This window comes from Cardiocondyla obscurior, linkage group LG13, assembly GCF_019399895.1.
Source record: "Cardiocondyla obscurior isolate alpha-2009 linkage group LG13, Cobs3.1, whole genome shotgun sequence".
Classification (NCBI taxonomy): domain Eukaryota; kingdom Metazoa; phylum Arthropoda; class Insecta; order Hymenoptera; family Formicidae; genus Cardiocondyla; species Cardiocondyla obscurior.
Window position 1 is genome coordinate 24447 of NC_091876.1, and position 10784 is coordinate 35230.

At 39.9% G+C, this 10784-nt stretch overlaps 1 pseudogene; it reads left to right on the plus strand.

Moving 5' to 3' along the window:
• The first annotated feature begins 390 nt into the window (after window positions 1-390).
• On the plus strand, window positions 391-4677 carry LOC139107450 (putative nuclease HARBI1; annotated as a pseudogene).
• Window positions 4678-10784: the final 6107 nt, after the last annotated feature.

The following is a 10784-nucleotide window of genomic DNA, read 5'->3' on the forward strand; positions in this document are numbered from 1 at the left end:
ATTGTGCGGGGCTTAACGGAGATGCATAAGAGCCTATTCCGAGCTTTCTACTTCAACCAAAAGCCGAAATGTGGCCAAAAAACAAAAAAAAATTTTTGGAAATCTGGCAACGTAGCAATGTGCGAGGAAAAAAATGCATACGTCCCTATCTTAGGCTTTCTATTTTCACCAGAGGGCGAGATGTAGCCAAAAAACAAAAAAAAATTTTGGAAATTTAGCAACGTAGCATTGTGCGGAATTCAAAAAAGATGCATACTAGCTCATCCCAAGCTTTCTTTTTTCATCAGGGGCCGAGATGTAGCCAAAAAACAAAAAAAAAATCTTGAAATTTGGCAACGTAGCATTGTGCGGGGCTTAAAGGAAATGCATACAGGTTTATTTCGAGTTTTCTATTTTCACCAGTAGCGGAATTCTGTAACTTGATATCGATATGTTTAGTATCGTTAAATATCGATATCGATTATTATCGCAAAAAGTGATTCTTTGTCATTTATTGATAATTTTCGTAATGCGAATCGTTAAAATATGAAATTTATTGAAGCCTTATCGATACGTTTGCGATCGATACCGGAGGTTTCGCTAAGCTTTTAAAATTAAATTTTAAAAGTTAGTATTGTGTATAATGTATTGTAAATATACTTAAAGCAGACGGTAACGATATTCGCGACTCCAAGTCGACAACTAGACGAGGACGTCCAGCCTGCACACGACTGGAAGATTATCGTACGGTTGAAACCACATTCCGGAAGGCAAAACGTAATTATTTCCTAACGCTATCTTCAACCTAATAGATAATCGAAAGAATCGTCGTGCAGCCGAGAGTTAAGCTAATAAAAATTTTATTTTTTATATTAGGATGGCTTTTGGCTATTTTGCAATGGATATGGAAAATCGTATTCGACGTTTAGAACAAAGAGCAGAACGGCAATTACTACGAGCAACAGAAAATCCATTCGATTTGACGCCTACCGAATTTAAGAAGCTGTATTGCTTATCACCGGATTTATTTGACAATTTTGTCGATGCATTAGAACTTCGATTACAGCCAAATAGAATTACTGGGCTATCTGTTGAGAAACAAGTAATACAAATTAATAAATATATATTTTTGATTATTACATTTATTATATTTCTTATTTTTGGGTTTATTCACAATCTTTATTTATGTTTTATATGTCATAAGTATTAGCAGCAATAAGATTTTACGCAACTGGCTGCTTTCAACGCCCTGTAGGTGAACAGTGGGGTATATCTATGAACCAAACATCAGTCAGCAGATGTTTACACAAAGTGACAGATGCAATTAATGATTTAATATTTCGACAATGGGTACAGTTTCCTATATCTTCAGAAAGTAGGCAATTAGCAAGAATGCAGTTTCAAAATGCACGTCAACCATTTGAAGAAGTTATTGGAGCGATTGAATGCACTCATGTAGCAATTATTGCTCCTAACGAGCATGAAAAAGCCTACATCAATCATCATGGATATCATTCTCTAAATGTGCAAATGGTAAATATTTAAACTGTTTACTGCATTCAGCAAAAAAAGTAACTTTGCACTTGTTGTACAATTCTTTTATATGATTCTTTTATACATTTAAGACAAGAACTAAAGGCAAAAATTAATCAAATTAAGGTATCCTACAAATACACCAAAATTATAATCCCCCTAAGAAAAACAAAAAATGTGTACTTAAATATTAAATATTTTTTAAAAACTTGAAAAAAAATTTGAAAATAATTTAAAGAAAAAGAAAACCCACCGACAGTAAACCCTCCCAAGAACGATTCTCCAAAAATAGAACATTAAATGTGTAGTTTAATATCAAATATACTTTATAAAACTAATGAAATCAAATAATTGCACCAAGAACCTGAAGAAGCTAAAAAAATATTTAAACAATACAAACCCATGTGAAACCGTACAAATGTAGACCTAGGTTCGCCCTGATAATAAAACATTAACATTACAAACCCATATAAAACCGTACAAACGTAAACCTAGGTTCGCCCTGATAATAAAACGTTAACATTATAAATCCATGTAAAACCGTACAAACGTAGACCTAGGTTCGCCCCGATATGATATAACATGGTATATAACATGGTAATGTAAAAAAAAAAACTTGGCGCTGCGAAACCAAATCTTAAAAAAAAAAAATAAATAATAAAAGTCTCAAATTATGATTTTGTTTTTCCCAATGTTGTATTGTCCATTTACAATATACATATTTTTCAAGTTATCCCCTTCTTTATCTTTTTTTTTCACTTCCTTTCCATTTTTTTTTTTGATTATTTTAAGGACGGAAAAATGTTGCATTGGCCAATTTCAATATTTCTTTTATTACAATAATTTTTTTTTAATTATTTTTTTTTTTTATTTAATATTACTATTTCTTTTTTCCTTTTTTTTTCTATTTTAAAGATTTGGTTTTGCAGCGCCAAGTTTTTTTTTTTCGCAATTGAATGTTTCTTCTCGTGTCACTCCGTAAAAACGTCTGCGATGCGCGTACGAAATTCCACTCGCATTTAATATTATAATTATATATATGTATACGATTTATTAATATACGATTTGCAATCGCGCAGTTCGATTAAAATAATTTGTTATGTGACATGTAATCAACGGAAAAATGCAGACGCTCAGTATAACTAAAGTCACGCACGATTCCTTCGAAATAATCGACCTCACGCCGTTATTTTTTTTCGCGATAGTGACTATATCGAAAACGTTCTGTGCGATATACTCGTTACCTAAGGTGCGTAAATAAAATTTTAACAAAGCACGATAAATTCCAAAGTTAAATTTAAAATTTGACCATATTTAAATATTTATTTTAACGATAGATTAAAGTACTTTTTTTAAAAATGCAAGAGCATTGTCTTTCCCCGAAATCGTACGAGGAGTCTAAGATACATAATTCACGCGCGCAATATGGGCGAAAGCTGGGCTATGCTTGTATGGGTGATTTTATTAATATAATCGGATTTAACGATAACACATAATACAATAATAATAACGTTTTATTCGGCGGCAATTGTAAATTATGAAACACTTTCTTGAGAATAAGGTTTTCTATTAGGTCACAGCATCCTTTACTTATTCTCGACGTTACTGATAAGATTTATCTATGCGCAATCCGAAGAAACTAACGAGACATCGAGTAACGTGCAAATAGGACTGCCACATCGCGTTAATTATATGGTCTACTTAGACACATACTATTACGTTCCAATTTTCATACATAGTGCCGTATGCAATTTTTCTTTCAAGTTTCTTTTAGTTGTATTCGATGTTATGTATCTGACTACCGTCAGATACATAACATCGAATACAACTAAAAGAAACTTGAAAGAAAAATTGCATACGGCACTATGTATGAAAATTGGAACGTAATAGTATGTGTCTAAGTAGACCATATAATTAACGAATCGAACATTGCTGCGGTTTATTCGCGGCTATGATCATACTTACGTTAACGGATCACTAACCTCACACGTCAATGACACGTCAATAAACTGATTTTTTGATCATTCGCACCATCTAACGGCGCAAAAATGAAAAGGACAAAATTTGTGCCGGAAAGTAAGACGACGTTTCTTAATTATTTTATTCTTATAAAAAAAATTTAAATCACGATATCTCAGTTTGTAGTTAATTAAACAAAAAAATAAAAACACTTATTATATAAATCGACCTTAATCTACAGGATGGACCTATTTAAAAAGCGATTGGTTCAGCAGTTATTGAGATCCGAACATGTATGGATTTCTCAAAACCTTGATTCGCGTATAAAAGGCACGGTAGTGCGTTGCGCCTATACTTAGCGCGAGGCACTACCGTGCCTCTTGATAGTTGCAAAGGTGTTTCTTCTGCTAAATACAGCCATATTATTGATTTATTTAATTTATTTTATATTTTAATAACTAATTACATTTATAATAATAATTGTTTAGATATGTGATCCAAATTTAAAAATATTAAATGTCAATGCAAGGTATCTTGGAGCACGACACGATGCGTATATATGGAGTGCTTCTGCCGCACGACGAGTCATGGAACGGGCATATAATTGTGATGAACGACAAACATTTTTTATTGGTAATTGTATTTTTATTTTATATTATTATTTCCAATAATAATTAAAAATCTTTTATTAAAATTTTTTTAGTAGAAATTAAACTGAAAATAATTGATTTATAAATTATAATATGTCTGATATATAATCAATCATTTATACAGGTGATTCAGGTTATCCTTTAGAACCATGGCTTTTAACTCCTTTGCCTCGAGAACCGGAATGATCTCCACGATTCCATTACAATGAAGAGCTGTGTAGCGCGAGAAACTGTATTGAAGGTTTTTTTGGCGTAATGAAATCAACTTGGAGATGTCTTTCTATACATAGAGTTTTGCAATATAATCCTGGCTTTGCTAAAAAAATCGTCAACGCTTGCTCAGTTCTCTATAATATGCGGAATGCTCAAGGATTTAATGATATTTATGATGACCTGTTTGTTGACATTCATAATGAACGTATAGTACATGAAAATTATAATGATGATTATGGCAATGTTCGTGGACCTCTTGCTATCGCACGACGCATTCAAGATCGTTTAATAGCAGAACGATTTGGTAGATAAAGCGTTTATTTTATATATGACCGTTTTAATAATTTATTGTATATATATTACTTTGTAAAAGAAAAAAAAATGTATGTCTCTATTGTCAAACGTAATTTTTTTACGTTATGACGCGTACATTAAAAATTTAGATTATTTGTTTTAAATATGCAAATTATACTGTATATATTAATTTTTTTTTTGTTTTAGTTTTAACATTTTGTTTTCAATGTAAATAACGTATATAAGGTATAAATAACTAAGTTTTGTAATATTTAATTAGAAATTCTTTATTCCAAATGAGAATTGCACCGACACATTTAAACGACAAACAATTAAACAATTGCACTAACAATTAATTAAATAATTGTACTAACAATTTTAACAATGTGTACATAAAGAAGCAAATATGCCTTTTAAACTTTTAATAATGTGTACTGTCACGTTATTTTCTCTCTTCCTCAAAGAGGAGAGTCGCGAGCAAAAAGCGACGGCTGTGCACGGACGGAAAATCCGTGCACTGTCGTGACACGAGGGGAAGGGAGGTAGGAGGGGTCGCGGCTCCTCAGCCGTATCCCGGCGCGGAACGGCGTATCTCTCGAATCCGATATTTTTGGGCGCCAGGTACGGGCTCAGCCGTGCCGATTTTTCTCGCGAATTAACTACCGTCTCCCCGACGAATAATTAGGGAACTCAAACTGCCGTCGCGCGCGAGGGCTAGCTCATCCGAACGGAGAAAGGCGGGGTATAGCGGGCGGAATCCTGGGACGGACGGAAACAACGACACGAAATAAATGTTACGCGACACCCCAAAAATAGAGGGAACAAATAAGCCGTTTATTACAATAAAAAAAATAATAAAAAAAAAGAATTCCATAAAATAACAAAAGAGAAAAATAAGCGCGATCGAACGCCGTAGAATTACCTCGATCGTGGCGGCACACTAACAGTACAAAATATCCAACCATCCGTTTACTCAGATCTCACCTTTCCGAAATTATTGAGCCGGCCCTGACCGTGGTGGTGCCGCCTACGCGTCTCCTGTGCTCGCGCCGTGTTTTCGCGGGACACCGCGGCATAAAAGAATCGACGCGATAGATCACCTGTCGTAACCGAGATCGCGAGATTTCTTTCCTGACCTCGGCCGCCGCCGAAAGCTCTCCGTGCGGACACGACGTACGAAAGCTTCATAAATAATCAAATTAACCAGCGCAAATAAACCGTCCCGGTGTTTCCCGCGGGGTCCAACCACCGACCTTTAGACGCCCGTCGGCTGCCACTCTCTAACGTTACGTTTTTGCCTCGCAACAAGGATCCACCAAATAATCTAACGGGCCTGCGTGCCCGTTCTGCGTTGCCGGGTATCGTCTAAATCCGTGTCGGTCTCTCCAGCAAGCGGAGGGCTGTACAAAATAATAATTCCGCAATGCGGGTGGAAGATCTTACCGAATAAACATGTCCTGGCCCTTGAGTCGCCCTTGCTCTCTCGCACTTTCTCTCGCTTTTGCTCGCTACTATTGTTTCCGCTCGCTTTCGTTATCACTCGCTAGCTATCGCTTATCGTCCGTCTATATCGCCGGTCTACACGAAAGAGAGCGAGGACCGCGCGAATTTTCGGCACGAGGCCCGGCGTATCCCCACTCTCGCGTCTCGCGGATTTTTCCGCGCTACGTTGCCGATTTCCCCCGGAAGCCGCTGCCCTCACAGAGCCCTATCGGTACTAGCCGGTTAGCGCGGGTTTCGGATAGTCCGTTGTCGCAACAATTCTTCCGCAGGTTGTTTTTGGCGCCAAAATGTGTAGGCGACAAGTCTCCTACAAGGCTCTCGGGATGGGTGGCCTTTCATCCCGTATCCGGTCACCCTTTCTTTCGACAGTTCGCGCCTCCGCATATGGTCCGCTCCTCTCGCTCCTCCCGCAGCAAGGACAGTCGGTAATTTCGACAACATACGGTAGCAACAAAATCCACCAATGCGATTGTTAATTACTGCCTCGAGAAAATAACGCTACATCCTCCGGAGATTTCCGCGACCCTTTTTTGCTCTTCTCGCTATCGTGATTCGTCCAGCGCCGCTGCGCCTTTGTGACGGCCGCGAGAAGCTGCGACGAAGCAGCGAAGGCCGCCACGTCACAATATATATGTGAGAGGTGTATTATGAGGACAATTTTATTAAACCACTATATATTATGTAGACCAAACGATATTATGAGGACAGTCCTCATAATATTTCAATAAGTACCGTACATTATGTGGATCAGACCTCGTAATATCTTCAAGAATTTTCGTACATTATGAGAACCACCTTCAAAATATATATGCAACGCACGTTATGAGGATTTTTCAGTTTTTGTGTTTTATATATAATAATAAATATTTTATTTAATTTGTTGCAACTTATATACAAAAATCTGTAGTAAAATAAAAGATGTCAAAAAAATAAATTATATAATTGAATTTAAAAAGTCATAATTATTTGTGCACAATTAATGACTATATAACAAAATATCAAGAATGTAAATCAGGAAAATACATATAGGCGCTTTCTTTCTAACGTGCGCGAGACGTTCTCTGTCCAAAAATACGCCCATATGACCTTTATAAATTGTAGTGTTACGTCAAGGGATGGAAATTTTGTGAGTTCGTTAACCGCTTCTCGGATGCTTAGGAAAAGGCACGAGAACTGGTAAGGAGGAGGAAAGGACTTGGAGAGTGACGTAATAGCCGATCCATGCGTGGCGCGTATTTGGAGAGGCCACGCGTAAACGCACTAGGAATGGGTTCGAGTCGGTTGCGTGGAGAAACTAGCGCGTAGTATTTGTTCTTTTTAGGGAAAGAAATTTAATTCTTATTCCCTGGGATAGAACTTGAGGTGGTTTTTCGCAACAAAGGATACTTTGTTTAAGTTGAAATAACTATTTCTGAGTTCTCAATAAGGTAGTTCGACAATTCTAATATTAATTAAATACAAGTTTAGAATATAAAAACAGATTATATGAATTTAGTGAAATAATTATATAAAAAGAAAGAGGAAGAGGGCTTAACAAAAAATATAATTTAAACATTTTAAAAATTAAAAAGAGAAAAAGAAAAGGTAATGTATTAATTATTTTAAGTGAGACAGAGATTAAACCTAACAAATATAATTTAAGAGTGTGTACATTATTCTAAATCGATTTCTATTGAAACGACCGTAATTCCTGGCCGCGAATATCTTGCAAGCGAGAGTGCCCGGACGTGCTCGCCGGGCGGACAGGATTCGCGAGTGAATTGATAGGTCCGAGAATGCACGAGACGTGGTTTTTATGTAACAATTAATTGAGACTTTATTCAATTAATATAGTAGAATACATTAAGCCAATTATGACGAACGCGTGCTTGAGACGTCGCCGGACGAACACGAATTTAACAATAGATTCACGATGACGCGGTAATTGGCGCGTGTATGCGCTTGATCGGTACGGTGGTAATCGATACGCGGATCTACGACGGGCGGGCCGTTACAGGTTTTCGGCAGCCGCCTAGATAACGCCTTAATCGGAGCGCGGGGTTAGCGGCGCGAGTATGTCCCCGAGTCGCGGGCCTGGGCGGGGCCTGATCTATGCACGCGGCGCGAGACGCGGTGATCGACTTAACGCTTAGATCGCGGCGCGAACGCGGTATTCGGACAGCGGGGAGGATGGAGCACCTTTTCGGTGTTGCAGTAGCCGAGAGTACTCGGCCGAGGCGGAGATCTCTCCACCCCGGTTTTGTGCAACGGTGCGAATGGATATTTTCGCCTAGGCAAGATGACTGTCGATCCGGGATCGAGATCGCTCGAAGGAGGCGAAGTGCGCTTCACCCCACGAGCCGGTCGTATCAGTCTAAGTTGCGTTCGGCAGGAAGATTCCTCTGCGGTGCAAGCGTCAGGAGTCCCTGACCGAGACGGAGTTCGCTCCACCCCGTTGGTTTGCTCGCTCCAGGAGTCGGTTCGGTTCGGATGTTCGCTGCGAAGCGAACGGCACGAGAACGGTGCGCGACTTCCCCGAGTTCGGCTTTTTATATCGCACAAGGCTATATCCGGGGGTATCCTTGTTCGTGGCGCCGGCCGCGGTATTCCGCGGTACCGTGCGCGTCGCGCTCGTTCGGATGAGTTCGGGGCCGCTCGGATACGCTCGTTCCGCGGGACTTGGCGCGTTCCGCGGTACTCGTTATAATTACATATATATTCGATGATCGGTTTCTTCGGGAGCCCCCCGCGCTCCCTTGCCTGGCCGAGAGGATGGTCGTCTCGTCCGTTCTTCACTGGGAACGATGCTCCTTCCGGGGGCATCGTTACACTATTATTTCTGTAATCCGGGCTGTCAACCTTGGAAATACTCTGTCGATCAACCTGATCGGAGCCAAGAAGGGGTGTTCCACCCCGGGATAATAAATGAGAATATTATGATCAGGAGTCGCCCTTTTGGCTTCTCTCCTGATCTCCTCGGGATCAAATGAATCTGGGCCTATTGTATAGGCTCTTTCCGGGACGGGATCCGTCCACGGAGTGCAGGTCCTCCGGAGGAGTTCGAGAAGAGGGTCTACGACTTCTCTCGGTTCCTCTTGCTCCTCCAGGAATTCTACGCTCGGGGCGGGGGAAGGGGAATGTTCCGGGCTCTCCAGCTCATGCCATGAGATGGTTTCATCCTCGGCAAGGGAGTCGACCTCCTCGGGTTCCCCAAGATAAGGAGTCGGTGACCGGATGGGAGAGGAGCATGCTCTAGAAGCAACTCCAGGAAAAGGTCCGGAGGAATTTAGGGAAACATCTGAAGTGTAGGATGGAGAAGTAGGGCGGAACAGCTCCGGCTCAGGTTCGGACGATGAAGTTAACCTCGAACGCGACGGTGATGGTGTTCGCGGCGGAGTATTCTCCCCTGACTCAAGGTCTTCACCGTTAATCGGCGAGTTGGGAGGTACGGTGGGCGGAGGAGACCATGACCGCTCTGATCTAGTTTTCGGAGGTTCCGGTGCGACCTCCCTTGGCGCTGCCGCGAATAAGAATTGGACAAAGAAGGTTTGGATCAATTCTCGCAACTCCCGTATCTTGCGATTCCTTCGGGCGCGGCTTTTTTTAATGGACCGAAGGTTTCTTGATTCCACTAAAAGGTATTAATTTGAATTTGATTTTAATGAAATGATTATAGTGGGAAAAATGTCAGGGCAACACGCCACATTCTTCCTTCCGGATCTGTTTATAGATCGCCTCAAAAATTCTTCCGGTACCTCTGACCGGATAGACTATCACTCAAGCTAAGGTTTTGATAGTCACCATTTACTGGCAGCATATCGTAACCTCTGACAGGAGGAAACCCATTAACTGAATCGAGTCAGCGGAGAATTCAAAAAATTCTAGAAAGATGCCTACTTCGGAAAACGCAAATGGCACCCTGGCAATACCCACATCATTCATTTTTCAGGAATATAAATTTTAGAATTTTAGTGGAACCATTTAAAAGGAGAGGAGGTAATAAGGTTAAATGAAATAATGAGACTTACTTTTTGTCGTCTTCGGTTGCTCTCGGACGAGTCCCTCACAACTTCTTTATTGATATCGAGTTGAGACAGCAGAGTTACAAGTCACACACAAAAAGGCGGTAGTTCGTAAATAAATTTCGGAGACTGAATGAGAGCGAGTCCCGCTAAAACACGCGGTTTTATAACCTTGGAAAAGGGGTGAGTTAGCGCCGGATTTTCATTTTTGAAAAAGTCAGTGCTCTGATTTGCCGGCCGTGTCCCTCCACTTTTCTTTTTCTTAATTATTAGTTATTCGGATCTCATCCCTTCTCTGATTTTCCTAAGCTCTAGTTTTCATCCTTAGATTTTTAATTAGTGGTGAGGAGTTCCCGATATCTATTGGCCCGAGAGAAAAATTCGGTTGTACTAAACTCTGCCCGCATGGCTTCCCCTTCAAACCTTCCAGAATATTGTCATTAATAGTTGGGAAAAAATTCTTAAGGACTCCTTTTCGTTATCACCGGGTCGCGTTTGTTTATGGGATCCGGTCGCGTGTCATATTCTTATGACCGCAGGGCTTTCGCTTTCTTCGTTTGTTTATACTTCGTAGTTGCGATCTCAAGTGCTTCACTTATCGCCAGATATTTGATATTGATTCTAAATCGTTTTAGGTTCCTTCTGATATTCT